Source organism: Oncorhynchus gorbuscha, linkage group LG18 (assembly GCF_021184085.1).
Source record: "Oncorhynchus gorbuscha isolate QuinsamMale2020 ecotype Even-year linkage group LG18, OgorEven_v1.0, whole genome shotgun sequence".
In the NCBI taxonomy this organism is placed as follows: domain Eukaryota; kingdom Metazoa; phylum Chordata; class Actinopteri; order Salmoniformes; family Salmonidae; genus Oncorhynchus; species Oncorhynchus gorbuscha.
The window spans coordinates 3,194,859-3,212,075 of record NC_060190.1 but is presented as its reverse complement, the minus strand read 5'-3'; the positions used below and the strand labels follow the sequence as shown (position 1 = coordinate 3,212,075).

The window sequence follows — 17,217 nt, the reverse complement described above, 5'->3', positions numbered from 1 at the left end:
TTACTTCAAGACACACTAAGATGTCACCATACTATTCATTTAAAGCCCCTCTGTCAGATATAAATCATCAGAGTGGGAAACCAACTGACATGGAAACAATGGAGCAAATGTATCACTATCAGAGGGGTGTATTATGACATCATATAGAACTACTCAGACATTCCAAGTCAGGCTTCATCCACATCATGAAGGTGGATATTGATCCAACCATTTGAAAAGTAATGACCGGGCTGACGGAAACAGGATATGCCTGTACACTTTTATAAATGCTGACAGAATTTGCGTTTGACAACGTAGAATGTATTGACTGTAACTTTGGATTTGCTAAATGGCATATATTATTATTATTATTATTATTAATTTGTTTGTATATTTGTGTGAGTAAAAATGTCTAAGTGAGAAATGGCTGTGGAAACTCCTTAATGATAACAATCACATCTTAGTTAACTTGGAGTCACATGATATGTTGTGTGGTCCTCCCACTATGACTTGAGAAACCATGTAGTTTATTAGGCTACAGATGAAATAAGTTATGAACTTCACAGGGTGGTGAAAGTGCATGTGATGAGTTTATTGCTCCTTTCCAATACATTGAGGTTCTTATTCTGGTGACATAATGATCGATGCTTGGTTGCCATTTGACAAATAAGATAATAATCTCATCATTCGGGTAAAAACTTTTATTCAACCAGTGGGAGTATTGTAAATGCCCCCAGGAAAGTCGAAAGAGGAACTCTTCATTGAGACAATAATACACAGCAATCTGTGGGAGAGTTGTGGTTGGTATTATAAAATAAGGATCTGCTGGAGTCCAAGTCAAACCAAGATTCTTTATTTCTGAGCTCAGAGAGAATAACAGAGTTACACAGCGCAGTGTAGACAGTCTGAATTCCTGAAGCATTGAGTGATTAGCACATATCTTTATAGTTTCCTGTTCCTGGGTGGGACTTTATTCATACAAGTATACAGGTGCAAATTGGTTTGCAACACAGGATGATATTCCCAAGAACAGGAGCTTATAATAGGACAGTTTCACAAGGTTAGTCACATACTCAGTTATGTGGACACACAAACAATTAACATTTTCCATTACAGAGTCTGAACATTTTCATTTCATTAAATCATCAGTGGGCCAACAATGCAAATGTCAACAATGGAACAAATGCATCACATCCAAATATCACTTGATTATCTGTAGTGCTGGAGGAATGACACACCCAGATAAACACACAAAGAGTTTAAAAAAAGGACAGTTTAAAATAAGGAACCTGATCTTCTTTATATTCAAACTGACAGACTCCATATTCAATTCATGTTTTCTAATAAAAACAAAAAATATATATGTTTGAGTATACCCTGTACCATTTAATTTCATATGGTAAAGACAGGTAAACACATTGTCAGTCAACAATATAAGACAAAGGGAGCACTGTGTATGTTCTCTGATGAATTTTAAGTCAATGTGATGTGAAATATCAACATGCACGCTAAGAGAAGTAATTTCTCTCTCCTGTGTGGATTCTCTAATGACGTTTTAATGACTGTTATGAGTAATATGTTTTCCCACAGCCTGAGCTTTTCTAAGCCTTCTCATCTGTGTGCAGTCTAATGTGTTATTTCAGACTTCCTAAATGGACAAATGGTTTGCACCCTGGGAGGAGTGTTAAGGCTTCTCTCCTGTGTGTATTCTCTCATGTAGTTTCAGGTGTCCATTCTGGTTGAAACACATTCCACATTGGGAGCAGTGGTAAGGCTTCTCTCCTGTGTGTATTCTCTCATGTCGTTTCAGATCCCCCGAATGGTTGAAACACTTTCCACATTGGGAGCAGTGGTAAGGCTTCTCTCCTGTGTGTATTCTCTCATGTCGTTTCAGATCCCCCGAATGGTTGAAACACTTTCCACATTGGGAGCAGTGGTAAGGCTTCTCTCCTGTGTGTATTCTCTCATGTAGTTTCAGCTCCCCCGAATGGTTGAAACACTTTCCACATTGGGAGCAGTGGTAAGGCTTCTCTCCTGTGTGTACTCTCTCATGTAGTTTCAGCTCCCCCGAATGGTTGAAACACTTTCCACATTGGGAGCAGTGGTAAAGCTTGTCTCCTGTGTGTATTCTCTCATGTCGTTTCAGATCCCCCGAATGGTTGAAACACTTTCCACATTGGGAGCAGTGGTAAGGCTTGTCTCCTGTGTGTATTCTCTCATGTCGTTTCAGATCCCCCGAATGGTTGAAACACTTTCCACATTGGGAGCAGTGGTAAGGCTTCTCTCCTGTGTGTATTCTCTCGTGTTGTTTCAGCGTCCCTGACTGGTTGAAACTCTTTCCACACTGGGAACAGTGGTAAGGCTTCTCTCCTGTGTGTATTCTCTCATGTTGTTTCAGCATCCCTGACTGGTTGAAACCCTTTCCACACTGGGAACAGTGGTAAGATTTCTCCCCTGTGTGTATTCTCTTATGTTTTTTCAGTTGTGCTTTCTGTTTAAAACTCTTTTCACACTGGGAGCACTGGTGTCGTCTTGCTGGTTTGGACGTCCCTGGCTCTGGTTCCTCTGAGTCTGGTCTTTCTCCTGCCAAAGATAGTGTTATTTTTAAATAGAGACTCAAATGAAACCACATGATAAAAAAACCTTGCTACGAGGGTAAATCCTAAATCAGATCTCTCAATAACCTGAGGCCAGTTTGAACAATCTTAGTGTGATTTTAAAACAAATGTAGAGATTCCTGGTAATTACTGCTATGTTTACATTACTTATTCATCCTGTTTTACAAGTCAGAACACAAAAACCTAGACAGTTCTAGGACACTGAAGACACAGACGTCACTAGATTCCAATTGAACAGGTGGTTCTAAATATATAACTTCCATAGCTGTATGATACAGAATGTGACCTACACACTTAATATATAATAATAATATATGCCATTTAGCAGACGCTTTTATCCAAAGCGACTTACAGTCATGTGTGCATACATTCTACGATAACAACATTAGACCATTAGACCATAACAACATTAGACCATTAGACCATAACAACATTAGACCATTAGACCATAACAACATTAGACCATTAGACCATAACAGCATTAGACCATAACAACATTAGACCATAACAACATTAGACCATAACAACATTAGACCATAACAACATTAGACCATAACAACATTAGACCATTAGACCATAACAACATTAGACCATAACAACATTATACCATAACAACATTAGACCATAACAACATTAGACCATAACAACATTAGACCATTAGATCATAACAACATTAGATCATAACAACATTAGATCATAACAACATTAGACCATTAGACCATAACAACATTAGACCATAACAACATTAGACCATAACAACATTAGACCATTAGACCATAACAACATTAGACCATAACAACATTAGACCATAACAACATTAGATCATAACAACATTAGACCATTAGACCATAACAACATTAGACCATAACAACATTAGACCATAACAACATTAGACCATAACAACATTAGACCATAACAACATTAGACCATAACAACATTAGACCATAACAACATTAGACCATAACAACATTAGACCATAACAACATTAGACCATTAGACCATAACAACATTAGACCATTAGACCATAACAACATTAGACCATAACAGCATTAGACCATAACAACATTGGACCATAACAACATTAGACCATAACAACATTAGACCATAACAACATTAGACCATAACAACATTAGACCATTAGATCATAACAACATTAGACCATTAGATCATAACAACATTAGACCATAACAACATTAGACCATAACAGCATTAGACCATAACAACATTAGATCATAACAACATTAGACCATAACAACATTAACCATTAGACCATAACAACATTAGACCATAACAACATTAGACCATAACAGCATTAGACCATAACAACATTGGACCATAACAACATTAGACCATAACAACATTGGACCATAACAACATTAGACCATAACAACATTAGACCATAACAACATTAGACCATAACAACATTAGACCATTAGATCATAACAACATTAGACCATTAGATCATAACAACATTAGACCATAACAACATTAGACCATAACAGCATTAGACCATAACAACATTAGATCATAACAACATTAGACCATAACAACATTAGACCATTAGACCATAACAACATTAGACCATAACAACATTAGACCATAACAGCATTAGACCATAACAACATTGGACCATAACAACATTAGACCATAACAACATTGGACCATAACAACATTAGACCATAACAACATTAGACCATAACAACATTAGACCATAACAACATTAGACCATTAGATCATAACAACATTAGACCATTAGATCATAACAACATTAGACCATAACAACATTAGACCATAACAGCATTAGACCATAACAGCATTAGACCATAACAGCATTAGACCATAACAACATTGGACCATAACAACATTAGACCATAACAACATTAGACCATTAGATCATAACAACATTAGACCATAACAACATTAGACCATAACAGCATTAGACCATAACAACATTGGACCATAACAACATTAGACCATAACAACATTAGACCATTAGATCATAACAACATTAGACCATAACAACATTAGACCATTAGACCATAACAACATTAGACCATAACAACATTAGACCATAACAGCATTAGACCATAACAACATTGGACCATAACAACATTAGACCATAACAACACTTCCTTAAACATAAAATAACTAAAGAAGTAATTTTGTGTGGAAGACCAAAACTAGTTTTTACGTCGCAGATACAAAGCACATCAGTAACATCTCCCCGTTGTTGAAAGGGTTCGACACATTGCTGTTTAATTGGACCAATTTCTTATTTAGACATTCACAGATTTTCAACATTTTGATTATCGCTGATGTCATATTTTGGGTAAATGTTCCTAAAACTGATAGTAACAACAAAAAACAAAAATATAAACGCAACATGTAAAGTGTTGGATGTTTCATGAGCTGAACAAAAAATATTGCAGAATTTTTTACATCCCTGTTAGTCAACATTTATTCTTTGCCAAGATAATCCATCCACCTGACAGGTGAGGCATATCAAGAAGCTGATTGAACAGCTTGCTTATTACACAGGTGCACCTTGTGCTGGGGATAATAAAAGGCTACTCGAAAATGTGCAGTTTGTTCACACAACAATGCCACAGATCTCTGAGGGAGCGGGCAATTGGCATGCTGACTGCAGGAATGTCCACTGGAGCTGTTGTCAGGGAATTTAATGTACAGTACCAGTCAAAAGTTTGGACTCGCCTACTCATTCAAGGGTTTTCTTTATTTTTACTATTTTCTACATTGTAGAATAATAAAGACATCAAAATTATTAAAAAACACATGGAATCATGTAGTAACCACAAGTGTTAAATCAAAATATATATTTGATTCTTCAAAAGTTGCCACCCTTGCTTTCTCTCAAACAGCTTCACCTGGAATCCTTTTCCAACAGTCTTGTAGGCGTTCCCACATATGCTGAGAACTTGTAGGCCGCTTTCCCTTCACCTCTGCGATCCAACTCATCCCAAACCATCTTGATTTGGTTGAGGTCGGGGATTGTGTAGGCCAGGTCATCTGATGCAGCACTCCATCACTCTCCTTCTTGGTAAAATAGCTCTTACACAGCCTGGAGGTGTGTTGGGTCATTGTCCTGTTGAAAATCAAATGACAGTGGGACTAAGCCCAAACCAGATGGGATGGCATATAGCTGTAGAATGCTGTGGAAGCCATGCTGGTTAAGTGTGACTTTGATTTATTTATTCATGACATTGTCAACAGCAAAGCACCCGCACACCATCACATCTCCTCCTCCATGCTTCACGGTGGGAACCACACATGCGGAGATAATCTGTTCATCTACTCCTCGTCTCACAAAGACATGACGCTCGGATCCAAAAATCTCAAATTTGGACTCATCAGACCCAAGGACAGATATCCACCGGTCTAATGTCCATTGCTCGTATTTCTTGGCCCAAGCAAGTCTCTTCTTCTTATTGGTGTGCTTGAGTAGTGGTTTCTTTGCAGCAATTCGACCATGAAGGCCTGATTCACACAGTCTCCTCTGAACAGTTGATATTGAGATGTGTCTGTTCATGCAACTCTGTGAAGCATTTATTTGGGCAGCCATTTCTGAGGCTGGTAACTCTAATGAACGTATCCTCTGCAGCAGAAGTAACTCTGGGTCTCAAAATGCAAATGAATTACTTAAAAATCATTCAATGTGATTTTCTGGATTTTTGTTTTAGATCCCGTCTCTCATGGTTGAAGCCTGCTATAGACCACCCTCTGCCCCCAGCTGTGCTCTGGACACCATATGTGAACTGATTGCCCCCCATCTATCTTCGAGCTCGTGCTGCTAGGCGACCTAAACTGGAACATGCTTAACACCCCAGCCATCCTACAATCTAAACGTGATGCCCTCAATCTCACACAAATTATCAATGAACCTCCCCAAAGCCTTAAACACGGGCACCCTCATAGATATCATCCTAACCAACTTGCCCTCTAAATACATCAGCGATCACTGCCTCATTGCCTGCATCCGTAATGGGTCAGCGGTCAAACGACCTCCACTCATCACTGTCAAACGCTCCCTGAAACACTTCAGCGAGCAGGCCTTTCTAATCGACCTGGCCGGGGTATCCTGGAAGGATATTGATTTCATCCCGTCAGTAGAGGATGCCTGGGTATTTTTTTAAAAATGCCTTCCTAACCATCTTAAATAAGCATGCCCCGTTCAAGAAATGTAGAACCAGGAACAGATATAGCCCTTGGTTCTCCCCAGACCTGACTGCCCTTAACCAACACAAAAACATCCTATGGAGTTCTGCATTAGCATCGAACAGCCCCCGTGATATGCAGCTGTTCAGGGAAGCTAGAAACCATTATACACAGGCAGTTAGAAAAGCCAAGGTTAGCTTTTTCAAGCAGAAATTTGCTTCCTGCAACACTAACTCAAAAAAGTTCTGGAACACTGTAAAGGCCATGGAGAATAAGAACACATCCTCCCTGCTGCCCACTGCACTGAAGATAGGAAACACTGTCACCACTGATAAATCCACCATAATTGAGAATTGCAATAAGCATTTTTCTATGGCTGGCCATGCTTTCCACCTGGCTACTCCTACCCCGGTCAACAGCACTGCATCCCCCACAGCAACTCGCCCAAGCCTTCCCCATCTCTCTTTCTCCCAAATCCAGTCAGCTGATGTTCTGACAGAGTGGCAAAATCTGGACCCCTACAAATCAACCCAGGCTAGACAATCTGGACCCTTCATTTCTAAAATTATCTGCCGAAATTGTTGCCACCCCTATTACTAGCCTGTTCAACCTCTCGTGTCATCTGAGATTCCCAAAGATTGGAAAGCAGCTGTGATCATCCCCCTCTTCAAAGGGGGGGACACTCTTGATCCAAACTGCTACAGACCTATATCGATCCTACCTTGCCTTTCTAAGGTCCATCCATTACCGACCATTTCGAATCTCACCATACCTTCTCTGCTATGCAATCTGTTTTCAGAGCCGGTCATGGGTGCACCTCAGCCACGCTCAAGATCCTAAACGATATCTTAACCGCCATCGATAAGAAACATTACTGTGCAGCCGTATTCATTGATCTGGACAAGGCTTTCAACTCTGTCAATCACCACATCCTCATCAGCAGACTCAACAGCCTTGGTTTCTCAAATGATTGCCTCGCCTGGTTCACCAACTACTCTCTAATAGAGTTCAGTGTGTCAAATCGGAGGGTCTGCTGTCCGGACCTCTGGCAGTCTTTATGGGGGTGCCACAGGGTTCAATTGTTGGACCGACTCTCTTCTCTGTATACATCAATGATGTCGCTCTTGCTGCTGGTGAGTCTCTGATCCACCTCTACACAGACAACACCATTCTGTATACTTCTGGCCCTTCTTTGGACACTGTGTTAACAACCCTCCAGGCAAGCTTCAATGCCATACAACTCTCCTTCCGTGGCCTCCAATTGCTCTTAAATACAAGTAAAACTAAATGCATGCTCTTCATCTACAAGACCCTGCTAGGTAAAGTCCCCCCTTATCTCAGCTCGCTGGTCACCATAGCATCACCCACCTGTAGCACGCACCTGTAGCACGCCCTCCAGCAGGTATATCTCTCTGGTCACCCCCAAAATCAATTCTTTCTTTGGCTGCCTCTCCTTCCAGTTCTCTGCTACCAATGACTGGAATGAACTACAAAAATCTCTGAAACTGGAAACACTTCTCCCTCACTTGCTTGAAGCACCAACTGTCAGAGCAGCTCACAGATTACTGCACCTGTACATAGCCCACCTATAATTTAAACCCAAACAACTACCTCTTTCCCTACTGTATTTATTTTATTTATTTATTTATTTTGCTCCTTTGCACCCCATTATTTTTATTTCTACTTTGCACATTCTTCCACTGCAAATCTACCATTCCAGTGTTTTACTTGCTATATTGTATTTACTTTGCCACCATGGCCCTTTTTTACCTTTACCTCCCTTATCTCACCTCATTTCCTCACATCGTATATAGACTTGTTTATACTGTATTATTGACTGTATGTTTGTTTTACTCCATGTGTAACTCTGTCGTTGTATGTGTCGAACTGCTTTACTTTATCTTGGTCAGGTCGCAATTGTAAATGAGAACTTGTTCTCAACTTGCCTACCTGGTTAAATAAAGGTGAAATAAAATTAAAAATTAAAAAAGTGTATCCATGATAAAAAATGACAGACCTCTACATGCTTTGTAAGTAGGAAACACTGCCGATTTTGCAGGTTATCAAATACTTGTTCTCCCCACTGTATAGCCATATTATAAAGTATGAAAAGGCTTGTTCGTTCACATGTCATGAATTCACTATGACATGATATTTGTATTACGACTTTTATTATGTAATAGATCATATGGGTTGAAAAGTGTTTTATTAGAAAAGTATGAAAATCAAATTAAATATTATTATTCACGTGCCGAATACAACCGGTGTAGACCTTAGTGAAATGCTTACTTACAAGCCCTTAACCAACAATGCAGTTAAGAAAAATACTTGTAAAGTACAAAAAAAGTCCCTCTGACACCGCCTGGTATAGATGTCCTGAGTGGCAGGAAGCTTGGTCCTAGTGATGTACTGGGTCGTACGCACTGCCCTCTGTAGTGCCTTGCGGTCAGAGGCCGAGCAGTTGCCAAACCAGGCAGTGATGCAATCAGTCAGGATGCTCTCGATGGTGCAGCTGTAGAACATTTTGAGGATCTGAGGACCCATGACAAATCTTTTCAGTATCCTGAAGGGGAATAGGTTTTGTCGTGCCCTCTTCACGACTGTCTTGGTGTGCTTGGACCATGATAGTTTGTTGGTGATGCGGACACCAAGGAACTTGAAACTCTCAACCTGCTCAGCTACAGCTCTGTCAATGAGAATGGGGCGTGCTTGGTCCTCCTTTTCCTGTAGTCCACAATCATCTCCTTTATCTTGATCACATTGAGGGAATGGTTGCTGTCCTGGCACCACACGACCAGGTCTCTGACCTCCTCCCTGTAGGCTTTGTTGTTGTTGTCAGTGATCAGGCCTGATGACACTGTTCAATGATGGCGTTGGTGTCGTGTCTGGCCATGCAGTCATGAGTGAACAGGGAGTACAGGAGGGGGCTGAGCATGTTATGGCTAGGGATTCCGCTAGCGGAACGTTGACAACATCCGGTGAAATTGCAGAGTGCAAAGTATTTTTTAATTTTTAATTTATTTATTAGAAATATTTAACTTTCATGCATTCACAAGTGCAAAGGTTAACTTCTTGTTAATCTAGCCACCGTGTCAGATTTCAAAAAGGATTTACGGCAAAAGCAAACCATGCGATTATCTGAGGACAGCACCCCATCAAACAAACACACGACAATCATATTTCAACCCACCAGGCGCGACACAAACCTTAGAAATAACTATATAATTTGTGCCTTACCTTTGAAGAGCTTCTTCTGTTGGCACTCCAATGTCCCATAAACATCACAAATGGTCCTTTTCTTCGATTAATTCCGTCGTTATATCTCCAAAATGTCCATTTATTTGGCGCATTTGATAAATAAAAAAAAACACTGGTTCCAACTCGCCCAGCATGACTACAAAATATCTAATACGATACCTGTAAATGCTGTCCAAACATTTGAAACAACTTTCCTAATCCAACTTTAGGTATTTTAAAAAGTAAATAATCGGGAAAATTTAAGATGGGATAAACTGTGTTCAATACCGGATAAAACAACGTGAAGCGCGTGACCTGGAGCGTGCATCAAAACATTAGAGAGCACTAGGCTGGACCCTCGTTCTGAATAGCCGAACTTCTTAATTTCTCTAAAGAAAAACATCAACCAATTTCTAAAGACTGTTGACATCTAGTGGAAGCAATAGGAACTGCAACCAAGTGCCACAGAAAAGTGCCACACAAAACCATTTGAAAACAGAGTCACCTCAACAACAAAAAATTCCTCCTGGATGGTTTGTCCTCGGGGTTTCACCTGCCAAATAAGTTATGATATACGCACAGACGTTATTTTAACAGTTTTAAAAACTTTAGAGTGTTTTCTATCCAAACCTACCAATTATATGCATATCCTAGCTTCTGGGCAGGTAGCAGGTAGTTTACTTTGGGAACGCTTTTCTTCCGGACGTGAAAATACTGCCCCCTATCCCAAACAGGTTTTAAGGAATGAAATTCCACAACTTAACTTTTAAAAAGGCACACATGTTAATTTAAACAAATTCCCAGTGATTACCTCATGATGCTACAGTCCTCCTTTAAGACTCCATAATGTTTCATCATTAGATGCTACAGTCCTCCTTTAAGACTCCATAATGTTTCATCATTAGCTGTTACAGTCCTCCTTTAAGTCTCCATAATGTTTAGAATGTGTCTGGAAGCGCTACTCTATCTATTCTATTCTCATCCTTTCGGTTTTAATAATATTTAAAAAATAATAATGTTATAATAGGTAATAACTAACTTTAATAACTAGGGTTAATACCTGCCTGGCGCACCAACAAAATATTTATTTAGTCCCCTCTAACAATACTGCTACAGAATTAGCATAGTAGGCCATGTAACTTAACCTGTAGTGACACACAGCCCGTGAACGGGACCGTTATCATCATCTGACACTAATTAGCATAACGCAACGGACATAAATCTTCCTAGAAAATATTCCTATTCATGAAAATCACAAGTGAAATATATTGGAACACAGCTTAGCCTTTTGTTAATCACCCTGTCATCTCAGATTTTCAAAATATGTTTTACACCCAAAGCTAGACAAGCATCTGTGTAAGTTTATCATAGCCTAGCAGCAGGCAAACTTGTCACAGAAATCAGAAAAGCAATCAAATTAAATCGTTTACCTCTGATGAACTTCAAATGTTTTCACTCACGAGACTTCCAGTTAGACAGCCAAAGTTCATTTTTTCCCAAAATATTATTTTTTTTATAGGCGAAATAGCTCTGTTTGTTCTTCACGTTTGGCTGAGAAATCGCCCGGAAATTGCGGTCACAACTCCGAAAAGTATTCCAAATTAGCTCCACAGGGCACACACTTTCTAGTAGGCTTAAATTAAAGATAAGGAAAATAGGAATGGCAATATTGGCTGCTATTATCCTCAATTTTCCATCCACGTTGTCAGACACCAGTGACTTGTCATTGTTGATTTTATTTGCGCAAAATTTCATTGAAGATGCTCCAAAGATTTATACTGTCATTCTTCATGTCATTTATCTTTGTTTCATAGTGTAGTTTCTTCTTTTTATTCAGTTTAGTCACATGATTTCTCAATTTGCAATAGGTTTGCCAATCAGTTATTCAGCCAGATCTATATGCCATCTCTTTTGCCTCCCTCTTCATCATACCATTTTAAAATTCCTCATCAATTCACATGGATGTAACAGTTTTTACAGTCATTTTCTTAATGGGTGCTGCTTATTAGTAACTGGGATAAGCAGTTTCAAATGTGTCAAGGGCAGCGTCTGGTTGCTCATCATTACACACCAAGGGCCAACAAATATTATTTACATCAATAACATAGGAATCACTACAAAAAATTGTATGACCTCTTATACACAATATTAGTCCCAGCCTTTGGAACGGTGGTTTTCCTAGACATGGCTCCTATATTGTGATCACTACATCTGATGGATCTGGATACTGCTTTAAAACCCATTTCTGCAGCATTAGTAAAGATATGATCAAACCATGTTGATGATTTCATTCCTCTACTGTTTGTCACTACCCTGGTAGGTTGATTGATAACCTGAACAAGGTTGCCGGCACTGGTTACAGTTTGAAGCTTTTGCTTGAGTAGGCAGCCTGATCACAGCTTTTCTTCAGTACTAGTTAATTAATGACCAACGTCTTGAGTTTAGTTTGCCTGTTCTACAGTCTTGTAAAGATAGGGGCGTTGACTGGGACAGGCAATGTGACATCCATAATGTTTTAAGGAAAAGTTTTTGTAAAACAAGCACCTTACATTGGATCATCTTGAAACTTTCTCTCCAAAGCTAACTTTCAAGGATTTATATGGTCAATTGGTTTCTCTCTTTTCATTGGCAGAATCCTTTTTCAGTGTTATGATATTCATAACATCCATATCCACCAGTCTATCTTCCTGTCAACTAACAGAACTCTGCTGGTTGTCCTGGTAACAGATACCGGTGGGCAGATCAAACTAAACTACAGCACTTACTTTGATGTGTCAAATCTGATCCTTTCTTCTCTTCTCCTCCTCTCACAGTTCCACTCAGCCCCGTTGTTTTCCTGCAGTCCACCAGCAGCACAGACAACCTCTTCATACCCAGCAGTAAGGTGCTACCGGGAGAGGCACGACACGGGGACTCCGGGAGGGAGGAAGGGCTAGCGTTGTCCTGGTAACCATAAAGAGGGGACACAGACATATATCATTATGGATGCTGATGTCACTGTTGTCATAAAGTGCCTTACAGAAACCCAGACCCAGATAGAGCAAGCTGTATGCTAGACCAGACCAAGCTGTACCATCTGGTGGTCTGATCTGGAGAGACTCTTCTCTGTCTCGTCAGCATCAGGATGTTGTTGAGGCTCCCCAGAGGATCCATGATAGTCATGTGTCTCTCTCCTGTTTGAACGAGAACATCAAACAGATGGTGAACTTATTACCATCATCAATTATTACTGTCTATTACAGTCATAGGGTCTTATCAGAGGCATTAATATCTCTAAATTAATTGGGTGCCTTGTGTCCCTTTGATATTTTAAGTATAAATTATGCTCCATTATTACATTTTGAAAGCCTGTTATATATAATTAAATCTCATTTAACAGTCCCAAAAATATATGTAGCAATGGCAGATTGACCCTTTAACAATTTAAATAGTACTGAACATCACATTGAAGTGAATAACCTAAGTAGAATGCCCCTTAAAAACCACACATTAATTCAACAACTGCATAGTTTGTGCCCCTGTTTTTAAGACAGTACTCACTGCTATTAATCTGATATTCTGTCTCCTCCTCTTTCACTCCCAAAACGTCTTCCTCCTTCACCTTTACTGTGATAGAACCTTTTAGAGAGGAAGAGTATGCTTTCTCTTCTTTCCCTATAACAGTTTCCAGAGCCAGCATCTTTCTCCTTTCAGTAATATCCTCCTCTTCCTCCTTTTTCATTCTGAAAGGTTCTTTCTCTCCTTTCACTGTAATATCCTCCTCTTCGTCTTTCACGACAATGTTCATGCGGCAGAGCTTCTTTCTCTCCTTTCACTGTAATATCCTCCTCTTCGTCTTTCACGACAATGTTCAGCAGAGCTTCTTTCTCTCCTTTCACTGTAATATCCTTCTCTTCGAGACAATGTCCAGAGCCAGAGCATCTTTCTCTCCTTTCACTGTAATATCCTCCTCTTCGTCTTTCACGACAATGTTCAGCGCCAGAGCTTCTTTCTCCGGACAGCAGACATCCTCTTCTTTAGCAGGGGATGAGTAGTTTAATGAGCTCATTGTCAGGGATGTTAGTTAGCTAGTTAGCATTAGCGAATAGCCTAGTGCAGGGCTCAGTATCAATCTTTAACACATTTGCAAATTGAACAAGCACATTAGGTTCAAGTTAACGTCAACTGAAATGTGTTTTAAACACTGCGATTAGCTAATGTATATTAACATGGCCTAAAACGTCAATCTTTCAGTTTTATCTTGTCTAGCAAGCTACCCAGGTGGTTGAAATAGTATCCGTGTTGTTGTTCCTGAAGAAGCGTCCGTCCAGTCCATTATACGTCACGCTAGAATCATCACCTGAAAGACGCTCATCGCCATCTGCTGGCTGGAGTGGGGGTTTGGAAACAATAGTTACTACACTTTTTGTATTGGAAAGAACGTTACATTTACATTTACATTTAAGTCATTTAGCAGACGCTCTTATCCAGAGCGACTTACAACGTCATAATAATTTAACAATAAGCTGATACATTTTCTCTTATGTCTTACAACTAATACTTTCCTGTACACAGACGTAGAAGCGTAATATGAATATGTAGATGATGAATAAATACTTCCATGAATAGGAAGTGTGTTTATACACATTTACTCTGTTAATTTATATCTAGATGTGACCATACTATTCCCTTAAAGCTACGCTACAAAGCTACAACAGGTGTAGACATTACCGTGAAATTCTTACTGACAAGCCCTTAACCAACAATGTAGTTAAGAAAAATAAGAGGTAAGAAAAAAAGTTAAATGATAAAAAAACTAGAAAACAGAGTCAATGTGGATATACAGGGGGTACCAAGAATGTTGAGGCTATATACAGGGGGTACCAGTACAGAGTCAATGTGGAGGCTATATACAGGGGGTACCAGTACAGAGTCAATGTGGAGGTTATATACAGGGGGTACCGGTACAGAGTCAATGTGGAGGCTATATACAGGAGGTACCAGTACAGAGTCAATGTGGAGGCTATATACAGGAGGCTATATACAGGAGGTACCAGTACAGAGTCAATGTGGAGGCTATGTACAGGAGGTACCAGTACAGGGTCAATGTGAAGGTTTGCTCGTGTTTCTTGACCCAAGTCTCTTCTTCTTTTTGGTGTCCTTGAGTAGTGGTTTCTTTGCAGCAATTCGACCATGAAGGCCTGATTCACACAGTCTCCTCTGAACAGTTGATATTGAGATGTGTCTGTTAGTTCAACTCTGTGAAACATTTATTTGGGCAGCATTTTCTGAGGCTGGAAACTCTAATGAACTTATCCTCTGCAGCAGAAGTAACTCTGGGTCTCAATAAAATGCAAATCAAATACTTAAAAATCATTAAATGTGATTTTCTGGATTTTTGTTTTAGATTCCGTCTCTCACGGTTGAAGTGTATCTATGATAAAAAATTACAGACCTCTACATGCTTTGTAAGTAGGAAAACCTGCAAAATCGGCAGTGTGTCAAATACTTGTTCTCCCCACTGTATAGCCATATTATAACGTATGAAAAGGCTTGTTCGTTCACATGTCATGAATTCACTGAGATGATATTTGTATTACGACTTTTATTATGAAATATACTTTTTTGTTACTATGGAATATTGAAGTATAATTACAAGCATTTCATAAGTGTCAAAGGCTTTTATTGGCAATTACATGAAGTTGATGCAAAGAGTCAATATTTGCAGTGTTCACCCTTCTTTTTCAAGACCTCTGCAATCCGCCCTGGCATGCTGTCAATTAACTTCTGGGCCACATCCTGACTGATGGCAGCTCATTATTGCATAATCAATGCTTGGAGTTTGTCAGAATTTGTGGGTTTTCGTTTGTCCACCCGCCTCTTGAGGATTGAACACCAATATGCTCAATGGGATTAAGGTCTGGGGAGTTTCCTGACCGTGGACCCTAAATATTTATGTTTTGTTCCCTGAGCCACTTAGATATCACTTTTGCCTTATGGCAAAGTGCTCCATCATGCTGGAAAAGCCATTGTTCATCACCAAACTGTTCCTGGATAGTTGGGAGAAGTTGCTCTCGGAGGATGTGTTGGTACCATTCTTTATTCATGGCTGTGTTCTGAGTAAAAATTGTGAGTGAGCCCACTCCCTTGGCTGAGAAGCAACCCCACACTTGAATGGTCTCAGGTTGCTTTACTGTTGGCATGACACAGGACTGATGGTAGCGCTCACCTTGTCTTCTCCAGACAAGTTTTTTCCGGATGCCCCAAACAATAGGAAAGGGGATTCATCAGGGAAAATGACTTTACCCCAGTCCTCAGCAGTCCAGTCCTCAGCAGTCCAGTCCTCAGCAGTCCAGTCCTCAGCAGTCCAGTCCTCAGCAGTCCAGTCCTCAGCAGTCCAGTCATCAGCAGTCCAATCCCTGTACCTTTTGCAAAATATCAGTCTGTCCCTGATATTTTTCCTGGAGAGAAGTGGCTTCTTTGCTGCCCTTCTTGACAACAGGCCATCCTCCAAAAGTCTTCGCCTCACTGTGCGTGCAGATGCCCTCACACCTGCCTGCTGCCATTCCTGAGCAAGCTCTGTACTGATGGTGCCCCGATCCCGCAGCTGAATCAACTTTAGGAGCCGGTCCTGGAGCTTGCTGGACTTTCTTGGGCACCCTGAAGCCTTCTTCACAACAATTGAACCGCTCTCCTTGAAGTTCTTGATGATCCGATAAATGGTTGATTTAGGTGCAATCTTACTGGCCGCAATATCCTTGCCTGTGAAACCCTTTTTGTGCAAAGCAATGATGACGGCACGTGTTTCCTTGCAGGTAACCATCGTTGACAGAGGAAGAACAATGATTCCAAGCACCACCCTCCGTTTGAAGCTTCCAGTCTGTTATTCTGGAAGAATTTGTTCTTAACTAGTTTTAAATAAAGGTAAAAAATAAAATAAAAAATACAAAATTCGAACTCAATCAGCATGACAGAGTCTCCAGCTTTGTCCCCGTCAACACTCACACCTGTGTTAACGAGAGAATCACTGACATGATGTCAGCTGGTCCTTTTGTGGCAGGGCTGAAATGCAGTGGAAAAGTTTTTGGGGGATTCAGTTCATTTGAATGGCAAATTTGGGACTTTGCAATTAATTGCAATTCATCTGATCACCCTTCATAAGATTCTGGAGTATCTTCAAATTGCCGTCATACAAACGGAGGCAGCACACTTTGTGAACATTTATATTTGT

At 40.0% G+C, this 17,217-nt stretch overlaps 1 pseudogene; it reads right to left on the bottom strand.

Moving 5' to 3' along the window:
• The window catches only part of LOC124003150, a 69,829-nt pseudogene that overhangs the window by 17,918 nt on the left and 34,694 nt on the right, over positions 1-17,217 (bottom strand).